The 17,576-nt window shown below is 34.4% G+C and overlaps 1 long non-coding RNA gene across 1 annotated transcript in view; it reads right to left on the bottom strand.

The window, feature by feature from the left end:
- The window catches only part of LOC309663237, a 241,321-nt gene that overhangs the window by 147,885 nt on the left and 75,860 nt on the right, over positions 1-17,576 (bottom strand). The gene's annotated exons all lie outside the window — the stretch shown is intronic.

Below are 17,576 nucleotides of genomic sequence, written 5' to 3'. Positions count from 1 at the left end.
AAATCATGAGAAGTCATCTCTGATTTTCAACAAGTGCTGACTTCTTACCTTGAAAGCTAAGGTGAATATGAGAGATAACATCCATATATCATCTTATGATTTTCTGAAAAGTCAAGATGGTGCTCAGAGATAGAAAAATAGAAAATCTGTGAACAGTATTATATTAAAAGTTACCAAAAAAAAAAAAATTATACTCAGATACCTGTAGACCTCAAAATGCGAAACAAATATGGTGTGCCTTCATCACAAAAAAAATATATCCAAAGATTTTAACCTTTTTACTGGCTAAAAGTATAACAATTTGATAATGACATATACTTAGCACTTACAATCACTTACCATCGCTAATATTTTGTTCCTTGAAACTGGCTACTAACAGAGCAACAAGTTTGCAGATGGCAAGACTTCCAAGAAAAACTAACGTTTTCTGAGTGCTTACTAAAAATACCTCTCCCTCTGCAAAAGAAAGGCAGAAGCCTCACATGATATCAGAAATGGATAGATTGATAGGGTTTTTACACGAAGGTACAAGGAGAAAGAAGAACAAGAGAATGAGATGTATTTTCATTACAAATAGATATGGTCAGCTGGCAGCTCTGAATTTTGATTTGAGGCATGGTAAGAGAACAAGACAAGAAAGATGACCTTAGGAGTCATCCAGGCAGCAATGACAACTAAAAATTCAGAAAAAAATAAAGGATTCTTCATGAGGTAGAAACTGAAAGAGAAGATACACTTCACTCTACATAGGTCCAGAAAAGTAGAGTTCAGGATCCAAGGAAACACAGCATTTGAAGATGGTGGTGGTCAAAAAGTTTATAGGCAATATTCACTCAAAATAAGCCATTGCATTTGATGATTAGGAGATTACTGGAGACATTTAAGATAGCAATTTCAATAGAGTAATCTGAAGGCACCCTATACATCTCTCTAATGTAATGTAATGTAATCTCTTTATGTAATTTACATAAATATTATTTATACATCCCTATATACCCACATATAGAGTATACATTATGTACCATTGGCTCCCATATATCTGTATTTCTGTATGTATATCATAATACAAACAGTGCACACAACATGGGCTTGCCACTCAATGAATTTTCAAAGTGAACACACCCATGTAACCAGCACTCACGTCAAGAAAAGGAACATTACTGGCCACCCACAAGTCCCAACCCCCTCTCCCTCTTCCAGTAACTACCTCCCATGCAAGGGTAATCAGTCATTTATCATTTTAATCCCAGAAGAGTTCACAGTCCTTGAAACTAAATAAATGCATTTAGAATACACAGATTTTGATTACAAAAGTTAGGAAGGGAAATAAAAGAGAGTAAAGAAAATGAGTATACACTACACTATGATGACCCAATTGCTCAATATTTATAGTTTCTATGTCATATTGAACTTGAAATAAGCTCCAGTAAGAGATGACAGAGAAAAGGAAGATAAAATTCTTCTCTCAGTTACAACTTTGTAACATTGAAACACCTAGTCCCCTTGAGAATAAGATCAAAAGTATGTAACTAGTACCTAGAAAAAGACCAAAATATTAGAGTTAATTTTTTGAAATATTTATTTAAAATAGATAATTTCAGATAAGAGAAACTCATATAGTATGTTCTGATAAACACATACAAAATTAGAAAATTAAATTGGGATTCCATGCTTGTCACCCTGGAACTTGCCAATAACATTGTGATATTAACTTCCAAATGCCTTCAAACCTCCAACCCGCCATATTACCAACACTGTCATTCTCAGCAGACAAACTGGTTACTTACAGAAAGAAGCAGCAGCCATGAGGTGAGATCTCCCTTAACAGCCTGCTACAAATCTACAGCCCTTATTACATCTACATACATGTCCTCTACAGCTTCTCTCCTCTCTTTGTGGAGAACCCCGTAAAGGGCAATTACTCTACTCTTGCACAGAATTCTACACCATCCTCCCAAATCAGGAACTTTACACCATCAAATAACCTTTCTTCCTTATATATATTCAACTACTGTCTCTCGTTTTTATTACTCCTAATGACATTTATACATGCTTAAATTTCTCACATCTTAAAATTTGAAAAGCATTCCCTTGATTCCCACATCTCCCTCCAGTTATTTTTATTTTCTCTACATAAAAATTAATTCAAGAGACACTTTCTATATTCATTGTCTCCATTTTTTCACCTATCATCTACTACGCAACTCATTTCAGTTTGGCTTCTGCTCTCATCACTCTGTATAGTTCTTCTAGTAAATCTATTAGTGGCAGTCATGTTGCTAAACTGAAAGAAAAAAAAAACAGAAGGAAAAAAAAAGACAAATAGAAAGCCCATAATTCAAATATTGGGTCTAAATTCAAATATATCAGTAATACAAATGAACTCAAATGGCTAAAGGACCCTTTTAAAATAAAAATTGTTAGACTATTTCTTTTTTTTTAAGAAAGAGAAATCCAGGGATATGTTAAGTATAAGGAAAACACCTAAAACTAGAGGACATCAGGGGATTAAAGTCATTGGAAGAAAAGAAATATATATGAGAGAAATACTAATCTAAGTAAAAGAGTAGACATGTCTATATTTGACAAAATAGACTTAAGACCAACAGACACCAGTAAGTTGTTACAGTTGTTATAATTCAATATTTTTATGCTCTTAATAATATTGGGTTGCCAAAATGTTCGTTCGGGTTTTTCCATAACATCTTAGGGGAAAACCCAAACTAACTTTTTGGCCAACCCAATATAAGCACACAAAGTATATAAAGCAAAAAAATGACAAAAAAATAAAATAAAAAAGAAGAAGAAACTGACAAATCCACCATTACGGTGGGAAAGTCTAGCAAAACCTTCTCAATAACTGAAAGACCAAGTGGACACAAATCTGAAAACTAAAGGAAATTTGAATAGGATTAAATACAAAGTTTGATCCAATAGACATATAAACAATATTATACTCAATATTTGAGAATATACATGATTTTAAGTTACCAAACACTTTTTAAAAACCCAATATGCTAGACCATAAAAGAAGCTCTAATGATTTTTTTAAAAATGATATAAGAAAGACCACCTTCTCCGGTAAAAATTCTATTAAGTTAGAACCAGATATCAAGATTTATCATAAGTCTAAATTAATTAAAAATAATATAATATTGGCACTTCGGCAGAATTGAGTGAGGGAAGACAATGGTGAATTCAGAAACAAAATCAGATGTTGAAAAACTTGATATATGGTGGGGAGAGGTGACTTCTAAAATTGGACCCATTCCTCCTATCATAAATCAAAATCAATTCCGGGAATACTGAAAATTTAAATATGAAAGCCTAAACCAAAATCCTTAGGAAAAAATTTTGGAGAATATCTTTGAGACTTTGGAGTAGAGAAGACACTTTTAAGTAAGAACAGGTACAAACAATAAAGAAATAATTAACAACTTATTATAATAAAATTAGAGATGCCAGTTCATCCACAGATACCATAAACACAAGTCACAAACTTGACAAACATATTTGTGACACATATACCTATAAAACTACAATATCCCAAATGTATAAAGAACTCTTTACTGGAATAAACAAGCATCTTAAAGAAGAGGAAGCACAAATAACGCATAAAACATATTTAAAAAGTGCACAACTCAGCTCATAATAAGGGAACTACAAGGTAACATTACAATGAGGTAACATTTTATATCCACCACAAGAGTAAAATTTAATTAACTGATTAGATTTTGTTGATTAGAAACAACACAATTTACTGATTAGAATATAGAGGAATGGGAATATCCATGGCCTGTAAGTATAAGTATAAACTGATACAACCAATTTGGAAAACAGTTTGACATTTCATTGGTAAACTGTACATGTTCTACAACCCAGTAATTTCACACCTCAGTGTATACTTCAAAGAAACTCTTGCTAACATGTACCAGCAGGCATGAACATATACGTTTGTAGAAGTACTGTCTATAATTACACTAGCAGCTACTACCCCACATAATACTTATTAGAACAATGGTTATACAAATTGTTGTATTTGTACAATAGAAAACCATTTATTAGTAAAATGAATAAACTATAGCTATATGCACCATCATATTTCTCAAAATTTAATACTATATGAAAATAGCAATTAACAGAAGAATATTTGTGTGTGTATTCAGAAATAGGAAAACTAAACAATATGGGGGTTTTAGTGATCATAAATTTGTGGTAACATCAAAAAGAAAATTAAGAAAGTTATCAATATAAAACTCATGGTATTTATTACCTCTGGGCAACAAATGATTGAGATAAGGCCCACAGAAGGCACCTAAAACAGCAGTTCTCAGAGTGTGGTCTAGGGACCCTCTTAGAGTACCTGAGACACTTTCAGGCAGTCTGTGAAGTCAAACTATATTCATAATAAGATGTTATTTGCATTTTTCCACTCTCATCCTTCATATATTTTAACTAAATCAACATTCTGCAACAGATTGAATAGGAGCAGATAAAAGAATCTCTTTTAAACCAGAGATTAAAAAGGTTTACAAAAATACAAAACAATGTTACTCTTCTATTTTTGTTTTTGGAAAAAATGTTTTCATAAAGTGTGTTTCGTTGTTCATTATTATGTTTAAATGAATATATTTAATTTCTCAATTTTAACTTCTTACATAATAAACATAAATAGATATAACCCACCTAAACAGAAACTTTTTGTGCTCTTCAATAATTTTTAAGAGTGTAAGGAGTTCTGGTACCGAAATGTTGAAGAACCACTAGTCTATAACACTGCTACTGATAATTTGATAGGGATTGCATTGAATCTGTAGATTGCTTTGGGCAGTACAGTCATATTCACAATATTGAATCTTCCAATCCAAGAACATGGTGTATTTCTCCATCTGTTTATGTCATCTTTGATTTCTTTCATCAGTGTTTTATAGTTTTCTGAGTACAGGTCTTTTGCATCCTTAGGTAGGTTTATTCCTAGGTATCTTATTCTTTTTGTTGCGATGGTAAATGGGATTGTTTCCTTAATATCTCTCATTTTTCGTTGTTAGTGTGTAGGAATGCAAGAGATTTCTGTGCATCAATTTTGTATCCTGCAACCTTACCAAATTCATTGATTAATTCTAGTAGTTTTCTGGTGGCATCTTTAGGATTTTCTATGTATAGTATCATGTCATCTGTAAACAGTGACAGTTTTATTTCTTCTTTTCCAATTTGTATTTCTTTTTCTTCTCTGACTGCCATGGCTAGGACTTCCAAAACTATGTTGAATAATAGTGGTGAGAGTGGACATCCTTGTCTTGTTGCTGATCTTAGTGGAAATGCTTTTGGTTTTTCACCATTGAGAATGATGTTTGCTGTGGGTTTGTCATATATGGCCTTTATTATGTTGAGGTAGGTTCCTTCAAATGCCTACTTTCTGGAGAGTTTTTATCATAAATGGGTGTTGAATTGTGTCAAAAGCTTTTTCTGCATCTATTGAGATGATCATATGGTTTTTATTCCTTAATTTGTTAATATGGTGTATCACATTGATTGATTTGCATATATTGAAGAATCCTTGCATTCCTGGGATAAATCCCACTTGATCATGGTGTATCATCCTTTTACTGTGTTGCTGGATTCTGTTTGCTAGTATTTTGTTGAGGATTTTTACATCTATTTCATCAGTGATATTGGTCTGTAATTTTCTTTTTTTGTGATATCTTTGTCTGGTTTTTGTATCAGGGTGATGGTGGCCTCGTAGAACAAATTTAGGAGTGTTCCTCTCTCTGCAATGTTTTGGAAGAGCTTGAGAAGGATGGGTGTTAGCTCTTCTCTAAATGTTTGATAGAATTCACCTGTGAAGCCATCTGGTCCTGGACTTTTGTTTGTTGCAAGATTTTTAATTACAGTTTCAATTTCATTACTTGTGATAGGTCTGTTTGTATTTTCTAATTCTTCCTGGTTCAGTCTTGGAAAATTGTACCTTTCCAAGAATTTGTCCATTTCTTCGAGGTTGTCCATTTTATTGGCATATAGTTGTATGTAGTAATCTCTTATAATCCTTTGCACTTCTAGGGTGTCTGTTGTGATTCCTCCTTTTAGTTTCTAATTTTACTGATTTGCACCCTCTCCCTTTTTTTCTTGATGAGTCTGGCTAAAGGTTTACCAATTTTGTTTATCTTCTCAAAGAACCAACTTTTACTTTTATTGAACTTTGCTCTTGTTTTCTTCATTTCTATTTCATTTATTTCTGCTCTGCTCTTTATGACTTATTTCCTTCTACTGACTTTAGGTTTTCTTTGTTCTTCTTTCTCTAGTTGCCTTAAGTGTAAGGTTAAATTTTTTACTTGAGATTTTTCTTGTTTCTTGAAGTGAGATCAAATTGCTATAAACTTCCCTTTTAGAACTGTTTTGCTGCATCCCATAGGTTTTGGGTCATCATGCTTTCATTGTCATTTGTTTCTATGTATTTTTTAATTTCCTCTTTGATTTCTTCTACAGATTCAATGCAATCCCTATCAAATTACCAATGGCATTCTTCCAGAATGAGAACAAAAAATTTTACAATTTGTATGGAAACACAAAAGACCCCAAATAGCCAAAGCAATCTTGAGAAAGAAAATTTGAGCTGGAGGAATCAGGCTCCCCATCTTCAAACTATACTACAAAGCTATGGTAATCAAGACAGTATGGTACTGGCACAAAAACAGAAATACAGATCAATGGTATAGGACAGAAAGTCCAGAGATAGACCCATGCACATATGATCACCTAAGTTATGACAAAGGAGGCAAGAATATACAATGGAGAAAAGACAGCCTTTTCAATAAGTGGTGCTAGGAAAACTGGACAGCTACATGTAAAAGAATAAAATTAGAATGCTACCTAACACCATATACAAAAATAAAATCAAAATGGATTAAAGACCTGAATGTAAGACCAGACACTATAAAACTCTTAGAGGAAAACACAGAACAAACACTCTTTGACATAAACCACAGCAAGATCTTTTGTAACCCACCTCCTAGAGTAAAGAAAATAAAAACAAAATAAACAAATGGGACCTAATGAAACTTCAAAGCTTTTACACATCAAAGGAAACCATAAACAAGACAAAAAGACAACCCTCAGAATGGGAGAAAATACTTGCAAATGAAGTACGGACAAAGGATTAATCTCCAAAATATACAAACAGCTCATGGAGCTCAATACCAAAAAAACAAACAACCCAATTAAAAAATGGGTGGAAGACCTAAATAGACATTTCACCAGAGAAGACATACAGATGGCCAAGAAGCACATGAAAAGATGCTCAACATCAGTAATTATTAGAGAAATGCAAATCAAAACTACAATGAGGTATCACCTCACACCAGTCAGAATGACCATCATCAAAAAATCTACAAACAATAAATGCTGGAGAGGGTGTGGAGAAAAGGGAATCCATTTGCACTGTTGGTGGGAATGCAAATTGATACAGCCACTGTGGAGAACAGTATGGAGGTTCCTTAAAAAACTAAAAATAGAACGACCATATGACCCAGTGATCCCACTATTGGGCATATACCCAGAGAAAACCATAATTCAAAAGAACACATTTACCTCAATGTTCATTGCAACACTATTTACAATAGCTGGGACATGGAAACAACCTAAATGCCCAATGACAGATGAATGGATAAAGAAGATGTGGTATATATATACAATGGAATATTACTCAGCCATAAAAAGGAACGAAACTGGGTCATTTGTAGAGATGTGGATGGACCTAGAGTCTGTCATACAGAGTGAAGTAAGCCAGAAAGAGAAAAACAAATATCGTATATTAACGCATATGTGTGGAATCTAGAAAAACGGTACAGATGAACCTATTTGCAGGGCAGGAATAGAGACATAGATGTAGAGAACATGTGGACACAGGGAGAAGGGGAGGGTGGGACGAATTGGGAGGTTAGGATTGACATATATACACTACCATGCGTAAAACAGATAGCTAGAGGGAACATGCTATAAAGCACAGGAAGCTCAGCTCGGTGCTCTGTAACAATCTAGATGGGTGGGACGGGGAGAAGGTGGGAGGGAGGTCCAAGAGGGAGGGATATAAGTATACATATAGCTGATTCACTTCATTGTACAGCAGAAACTAACACAACATTGAAAAGCAATTATACTTCAATAAAAAAAAATACTGCTAATGTTCTATTTCTTAAACTCAGTATTGGTACGTATTTTTTCATTTTATTATTCTTATTTGTAAAATATGTACACATATATACACTTTCCGATATGTATGAGGTAAATCAAAACAACATGTTTTTAAGTTTTTCTAAACCATTGATTAGTCTTCATGCATACATACTGTGGTATAATGTTCTTAAGTATAAGATAGCTTGGCTGAGAAAACAACACCCAGACACACATATACACACACATACACATAAATGTAACTCAATGCTAAAAAAAAAACAAACAAAAATCAAAAAACAAGCTTATAAATAATACTGAGACTAAATATACAAGTATTTTTTTGTTGATAATGACATACTCTATTTCACAACTCAACACCCTATACAAGAGAATAAATTTAGTTTGCTTATTAATTCACTCTAGTAAATTGATATATTCTAGGTAACAGTGTCTGTGTTTTTAGTTGATCATAGGCATATTTCCTGATTGCTAACTGATAGCAAATCCCCAAAGGACAAATATCATGTTAGTTTCTTCTCTGAGACTATATTTTTCTCAGAGCACCAACGATGCAAAAAATCCCTATCACCTAGGTCGATGAACTGTATTCTTAAAATCACAATGTGTTTGTGATATACCTAAACGCTCACTTGAGGAATCATCTCCAGTCATAAAAGAAAATATATGTGTAAACTAAGAAACACTAATCCCTTGAGATGCTCCATCAAAGGGGGGTTCCAAGGTCACATAAGTGTAGGAACATACAAGTTAAATATTGAAGGCCCTAAGAGGGTCTGTGTGAAGAAACATGTTTACAAAACTTATTAGGTAACAAAGTATGTATTCAAACATATTTTTAACCCATGCTCCAGTTACACATTAGTGAACAAAAGAGATACATATAGTCCCTGCCCTCAAGATGCTGAAAGTGAGCAAGACAGTCGTGAAATATATAAACAACTATAATCCTAATTATAACTTGTGACTAATGTTATGAAGGAAAATCCCAGGGTAATAGGGATAGAATAAGATAGTTACACAGCTAGAAACAGCACAAGGGGGAGATACATAGAGAGGGACTTCAGGAGATGACCATAAGCTAGGCACCAACCAGAAAATGCTCAGAACATCTGGCAGCTAAGCAACAATCAGAACATTTTGAAACTAAACAGACTTGCTCAGGCCACTACCACAGAAAAATGGATATAAGACCTGCATTCAGCCTTGGGAGATCTATAAGATAATGGACGCTGAAACTGCATTCCTGCGTATAGCCAAGACAGGAATATAGGTGAAAGGCGAAAGAAACTAGGTGAAAGGGGACATTATATGGATACCTGAGATGAATTACCATATTTTAGTATACCACCCTTTTGCTAATATACGTATGATTTAAATAGTGCCATGGCAGCCCCAGTTAAACAGTATAGGGTCAAAGGAGGAAATAATGACGTAAGCCTTGACGTCTACCCAAAAGTGAGGAAGAGGGTGGTCTTCTTTGATTATAAAAACGTAGCCCTCTTTGTCCTCAGGGCTGTGCTCCCTTGCCTGCCTGCTTGTATCTCTCACAGGCATCCTAAGCTAATAAACTCACTCTTTGCCTATCCCTTTGCCTCTTGCTCAATTCTTTCTGCACTGAGACAAAAGAACCTGAGCTTCAGTAAGTCCTGAGACCAGCTGTGTGGTTTCAAAAAGACTGTGGGTTCGAGTCCCTTCCTAAGTCAGGGATTGTGGGTTTAAGTCCCAATCTGAAGGTGCAGTTGGGTCTGAGTCCCATCCAAGAAGTGTGGTATCAAGAGTACTATGATGGAAGCTAATTGGAGGGAGAAAGCCATCTATTACTGATTGAGTGGTCAAGCACCCAATCAGACCCAAGGTACCTCTGAGTAGGTGACAAAATGAAACCTAAGGATGAGAAGAACTCAGTCGTGTGAACACTAAGGAAAGTCACACTGACAGAGAACACTATGTATACAGATCTGATCAGGACAGGAGAGAGCTGGCAGGTTAGAGAAACTGAAAGAAGGCAGATATGGCTGGACCCTCATGAATGAGTGAATGTCAGGAGCTAATATTTAAGGGATAGTCTGTTGTCGACCACACCATGCAAAACCAAGGTAAGGAGGTTGAATTTTATTCTAAATGTAATGTGAAGGACTTTGAAGTTGTCACCTGGTGTGCCATGATAGGTTTTATGCCTTTTCAAAGAGCACTGAATTTTTTTGGACAGAAACAAATGTAGAATATGAGAGGCCAGGTGAGAGACAATAGCAATAGGATAGACAACACAAGATCTAATAATGTCTTTAACTACTACTTGTTAAACAGCTATTTGAAAATGCAATGTTAGCACTTTTCAATCTCTCAAGTGTACCTCTACAATCAAGTTAATGACTTCTATTAAAACTAATGCACTATAAAGCAAGTCTATTCCATTAGACCACAAGCTAAGGGATCTGTGAGCTTAAAATGACATACTGACTAGCCAAGTGGCTGAGTATCAAAGATGGCAATTTTGAAACTGTTCAAAAGTGATTCACTAAGGTTAATCTACCAACTCAGATCATCTAATTTGCTAAAACATCAGAACCCAGAGAAAGGTTTCATCATGACCCTGGATACCCAAAGGAGTCCAATAAACTTTTCCAAACCTCTTTGCCTAAGGAACAACAACAAGAATCCTTAAGTCCTCTATTTACGTTTATGAAGGTGTGAGTAGCTAATGATTGTCTCCTATCAAAGAATAATATAGAATACTTCTCGACTAACAAGACATCTCCAGGCCAGCTCAGAAAGGATATCAAGGCTTCCTAGGTCACAACACTGTGACTAGCAGTCAATGTCTATACTATTCATTTTGTTAGATACTTACCAAGGAAGATCCTAAATCTGTTTCACGCTATTCTAAATATTGGTAACATCTTAAACTTAAATTCCAAGTAAAAAAAACTTGAGATTCCTTTATATCATGTTGTAACTGAGGCCTGAAAAAGAAAACTATTTTTAATGGGAATTGGTTTTTAAGACAAAATACTTTTTCTTTTATCTTTTCCACCTTTCTACTTAAGATGAAAGTCAGCCAGACTTGCTAAACTTGCAGAATGATTATGTTACAATGAAGCAGAGAAAATACAATAATAAGTAGGTCTAACTGGAGTTATGAAAATTTATGCTGTTCAACTTTTATTGTCCAATTATTTTTAAAATAAGAATAGTTGATTGCCACTTTTACTTTTTTACTTTAGAAACAATTCTGTTAAAATATTTGATTACTTTTTATGCGCTGAGTTGGAGCAAAAAGAAATCTCTCTAACTACCTAATGCACTATTTATAAACAACACCTATAACGTTTAACAACAAAAACAAAGACAAAATTTGATTATGATTTCACAGAAGGGCCAACATATTTATAGTATGTGCTAAGTACATTAACAAAATGAAAATGAAGAACTAGATACCTATTCCTTAAAGAACAGCTTATATATATAGGAAGGAATAGGATTAGTTCCATTGTTTAGATTTGAATTAAATTTGTGTTAAATTCATTGACATAATATTTCCACTTTAAATGGAAAATTCTAACAAGTCACCATACACTAAAAGAGAAAAATCTACTAAGTATGTAAACAAAAATAACAATGTAATTAATCATTTATTGGTTATGAATTCACATGTAGAAATCAGATTTTAATGTCTCCTTGACAATGTCTCCTGATTAGGATTTATGAGTTATGGAAAAAGCTGTAAAAACTCACTTTATTAAAATGCAAAATACTAAAACTCAAACTGCATACAGTTCATGCATGCCACTCAGAGTACAGGTGATCCTAATACTCTAGTTAAGCTTAGAAAGTAATTTGTATAAATAGCACACTCTGGTTTGTAGCATAAAAAAATGAAGGGGAGGTTAAAAACAGGTAAATTCATGAAAATACTACAGAGCGAAAACATTGTTGATTACCATTTAAAGTGCAGAAATTTCATTAGTAAGATTGATGATGATTTACTGAAATGATTAAACCTTTAAAATTTTTTGAGTAGAAGCCTCCCCCACTGTACAGCCACTTTCTTGATAATAATATTTTAGGTCATTGCCTGAAATAAAAAAACATAAAATATGTGGGAAAGCAATGACATTTCTACTTCTTATGCATGTAGTTTACTTTCCTTTACTGTATATTAATTTAGTGGTTACAATCTAATTAACATTAGCAGACAGCAGCAGGCAGGTAAAGAAAAAACCTGAAGCAAAGGTCACTATAATTCAGAGACAGTTTTAAAAGCATTAGGTAATTAGTCAAACTTACAGAATTGTAAAGAGTGGCTTAATGCCTGCCTGATAAAGGGAACAAATTTATTTTGCTCCACACAATTAAAGCTGTGTTTAAAAAAAAAAAAAGGTTTAAAAAAGAAAAACTTTTCTTAGTAGAAGAGGGAGGTATTATTCCATTTTTCCAATGGAAATAATACATAATGAAAAGAAACATCTTTATCTGTTGCATTACATAGATTTTGCTCTTAGAACCAACTTAAACGCATTTTAGAATAGTTAAAAATAAAATCTATCAACAATGAAGCAATAAAATAGCAAAAGCAAACAGCATTTACAAATATTGTGGGCACCTGCCTTTTTATGGTCACAACCTGTACCCCTCCAACACACCACCATCTCAAACGCACACACACAAACACACACACACCCGTTATTATTCAAATTCCTCTTCCTCTAGGGGTTCTATGCCATGTGATAAGATTTACGTGGGCTGAGCTTGCTCTTCCCACCCAGAATACAGGAGTGAAAAGGAGCAAGGTCTGTTAATCCCATTGATCTTCATCTACCCAATCAGACAATTCCCCCCACTCTCCTGTTAGAATTATAGGGAAAGGTGTATTCCTTCTATAGGAATTTCTAAACTGGTAGAATGTACATATAAACTGTTGATGGTCATCTTATCACTAGGTAAGAACAACATGTTTGATTCCCTGGTAACAGAGCAAGAAATTATGTTAAGGGCACAGATCTGAGATAGAGTTGGCATGGCTTATAAAAGGCAGTTTTGTCAGTATATAAGATACGTATTCTGGAATTTCAGGATGTTGTTCTTAGGGATATAAGAGCTGTGCTCTGCCACCACCTGAGGCTTCTCACAACCCAGCAGGACCTCAGTCTGCCCAGGTAGAATACCATCGCAATCACACTGAGCATATCTTCTGTGGATAAAACAGAGACTAAAGAAGCTACTCCCACTTAGCAGACTCCAACAAGATGTGTCCTGAGAACATTTTTTTTTTATTCTTTTTTTTTTAATAGATGTTTATTGGAGTATAATTGCTTCACAATACTGTGTTAGTTTCTGTTGTACAACAAAGTGAATCAGCCATATGCATACATATATCCCCATATCCCCTCCCTCTTGAGCCTCCTTCCCACCCTCCCTATCCCACCCCTCTAGGTCATCGCAAAGCAACTAGCTGATCTCCCTGTGCTATGCTGCTGCTTCCCACTAGCTAACTATTTTACATTTGGTAGTATACATATGTCGATGCTACTCTCACTTCACCCCAACTTCCCCCTCCCAACCCTGTGTCCTCAAGTCCATTCTCTATGTCTACGTCTTTATTCCTGCCCTGCTACTAGGTTCATCAGTATCATTTTTTTTCTAGCTTTCATATATATGTGTTAGCATATGGTATTTGTTTTTCTCTTTCTGACTTACTTCACTGTGTATGACAGACTCTAGGTCCATCCACCTCACTACAAATAACTCAATTTCATTTCTTTTTATGGCTGAGTAATATTCCATTGTATATATGTGCCACATCTTCTTTATCCATTCATCTATCAATGGACATTTAGGTTGGTTCCATGTCCTGGCTACTGTAAATAGTGCTGCAGTGAACATTGTGGTTCATGTCTCTTTTTGAATTATGGTTTTCTCAGAGTATATGCCCAGTAGTGGGATTGCTGGGTCATATGGTAGTTATATTTTTAGTTTTTTAGGGAACCTCCATACTGTTTTCCATAGTGGTTGTATCAATTTACATTCCCACCAACAGTGCAGGAGGGTTCCCTTTTCACCACGTACATATGGTCACCTAATTTACAACAAAGGAGGCAAGAACACACAGTGGAGAAAAGACAGCCTCTCCAATAAGTGGTACTGGGAAAACTGGACACCTACATGTAAAAGAATGAAATTAGAACATTACCTAACACCATACACAAAAATAAACTCAAAATGGATTAAAGACCTAAATGTAAGACCAGACACTATAAAACTCTTAGAGGAAAACATAGGAAAAACACTCTTTGACATAAACCACAGCAAGATATTTTGTAACCCACCTCCTAGAGTAAAGAAAATAAAAACAAAAATAAACAAATGGGACCTAATTAAACTCAAAAGCTTTTGCACAGCAAAGGGAACCAAAAACAAGATGAAAACACAACCCTCAGAATGGGAGAAAATATTTGCAAATGAAACAATGGACAAAGGATTAATCTCCAAAATATACAAACAGCTCATGGAGCTCAATATCAAAAAAACAAACAATTCAATTTAAAAAATGGGTGGAAGACCTAAATAGACATTTTACCAAAGAAGACATACAGATGGCCAAGAGGCACATGAAAATTTGCTCAACATCACTAATTATTAAAGAAATGCAAATCAAAACTACAATGAGGTATCACCTCACACCAGTCAGAGTGGCCATTATCAAAATATCTAGAAACAATAAATGCTGAGAACTTTTTTTGGAAAACTATCCTTGGAGATCATCACAGTAAAATGTAATTTGTCTAAGATTTATGTATTAGAATGCTTACCTTTGTCAAGCCTCTAACATAGCCCTATGCAGAGAAAGGAATGTTTGTTTCCAAAAGAAAAGGAATATCTCATTTAAAATACTATTGGTAGCAAGACCAGAGGTAGTGTTTGTACGTGCTTTTGTAGCCTTCTGGCAATGGAATCAACTCAGTCTCTCCCATTCCCAGTGAGCTGATATTATCCTCTGACATCAGGATAAATTACTCTCTGCTGACCAGTCAGAGATTTCCATCCATCTTTATTTTTGCACACACTATTTATTCTATTTCTAGAATTTTCTTAATTTTTATGCTGCTTTTTTCACCTGTAAGTTTTTCAACAATCACTTCTCTGTTACTGTCTTCCAAGGTAAAGTTCATTGCTTTATTCTGTGTTCCTACAGTACTTTCATCATATTTTTGAACTATTACTCGCCTTTGTGCATTGTAATTTATCTGATTTCATATTTGTGTTTCCCTAGCTTTTTGCATATACTGTCATGTAATATACACTCAATTTATATTAGTTGAATGAATAAATGAGTTATCCTTTGCAAGTATGGTTTTAAAATTTAAAGTATTAAATAGAATATAAAAATCAACAGGAGATATAAAGAATAAAGAATTTACTTGTGCCATAGAGAATTAATCTGAAAAAAAAATCCTTAACCTAAACCTATTAATTATAAAGTTGGATTTCACATGAATTTTAATGTCAGAGCCTATTAGTAGAGCATTTTATCATCAAGATGTTTAAAATGCCCTGAAAGGAACTCTATAAATGATAATTACTGAATATTATACAGTTAATTATTAGGCATGAATAACAGAAACATTAGAAGCAATTAAAAATAACAGAAGATTGTAACAATTATAATATACAGTGGAGACTGTTTGCAGATGACGTGATACTATACATAAAGAATCCTGAAGATGCTACCAGGAAACTACTACAGCTAATCAATGAATTTGGTAAAGTAGCAGGATACAAGATTAATGCACAGAAATCTCTTGCATTCCTATACACTAATGATGAAAAATCTGAAAGTGAGATTAAGAAAACACTCCCATTTACCACTGCAACATAAAGAATAAAATATCTAGGAATAAACCTACCTAAGGAGAAAAAAGACCTGTATGCAGAAAATTATAAGACACTGATGAAAGAAATTAAAGATGATACAGATAGATGGAGAGATATACCATGTTCTTGGATTGGAAGAATCAACATTGTGAAAATGACTCTACTCCCCAAAGCAATCTACAGATTCAGTGCAATCCCTATCAAACTACCACTGGCATTTTTCACAGAACTAGAACAAAAAATTTCACAATTTGTATGGAAACACAAAAGACCCCGAATAGCCAAAGCAATCTTGAGAAAGAAAAACGGAGCTGGAGTAATCAGGCTGCCGGACTTCAGACTATACTACAAAGCTACAGTAATCAAGACAGTATGGTACTGGCACAAAAACAGAAATATAGATCAATGGAACAGGATAGAAAGCCCAGAGATAAACCCACACACATATGGTCACCTTATCTTTGATAAAGGAGGCAAGAGTATACAATGGAGAAAAGACAGCCTCTTCAATAAGTGGTGCTGGGAAAACTGGACAGGTGCATGTAAAAGTATAAAATTAGAACACTCCCTAACACCATACACAAAAATAAACTCAAAATGGATTAAAAACCTACATGTAAGGCCAGACACTATCAAACTCTTAGAGGAAAATACAGGCAGAACACTCTGTGACATAAATCACAGCAAGATCCTTTTTGACCCACCTCCTAGAGAAATGGAAATAAAAACAAAAATAAACAAATGGGACCTAATGAAACTTAAAAGTTTTTGCACAGCAAAGGAAACCATAAACAGACGAAAAGATAACCCTCAGAATGGGAGAAAATATTTGCAAATGAAGCAACTGACAAAGGATTAATCTCCAAAACATACAAGCAACCCATGTAGCTCAATATCAAAAAAACAAACAACCCAATCCAAAAAATGGGCAGAAGACCTAAATAGACATTCCTCCAAAGAAGATATACAGATGGCCAACAAACACATGAAAGAATGCTCAACATCATTAATCATTAGAGAAATGCAAATCAAAACTACAGTGAGATATCATCTCACATCGATCAGAATGGCCATCATCAAAAAATCTACAAACAACAAATGCTGGAGAGGGTGTGGAGAAAAGGGAATCCATTTGCACTGTTGGTGGGAATGTAAATTGATACAGCCACTATGGAAAACAGTATGGAGGTTCCTTAAAAAACTAAAAATAGAACTACCATATGACCCAGCAATCCCACTACTGGGCATATACCCTGAGAAAACCATAATTCAAAAAGAGTCATGTACCAAAATATTCATTGCAGCTCTATTTACAATAATCAGGACATGGAAGCAACCTAAGTGTCCATCAACAGACGAATGGATAAAGAAGATGTGGCACATAGATACAATGGAATGTTACTCAGCCATAAAAAGGAATGAAACTGAGTTATCTGTAGTGAGGTGGATGGACCTAGAGTCTGTCATACAGAGTGAAGTAAGTCAGAAAGAGAAAAACAAACACCGTATACTAA

Source organism: Balaenoptera physalus (genome assembly GCF_965194825.1).
Source record: "Balaenoptera physalus genome assembly, chromosome: 6".
NCBI classification, from domain to species: domain Eukaryota; kingdom Metazoa; phylum Chordata; class Mammalia; order Artiodactyla; family Balaenopteridae; genus Balaenoptera; species Balaenoptera physalus.
Note: the sequence above shows the minus strand (reverse complement) of the source record. Positions and strands in the feature narration are given on the sequence as shown.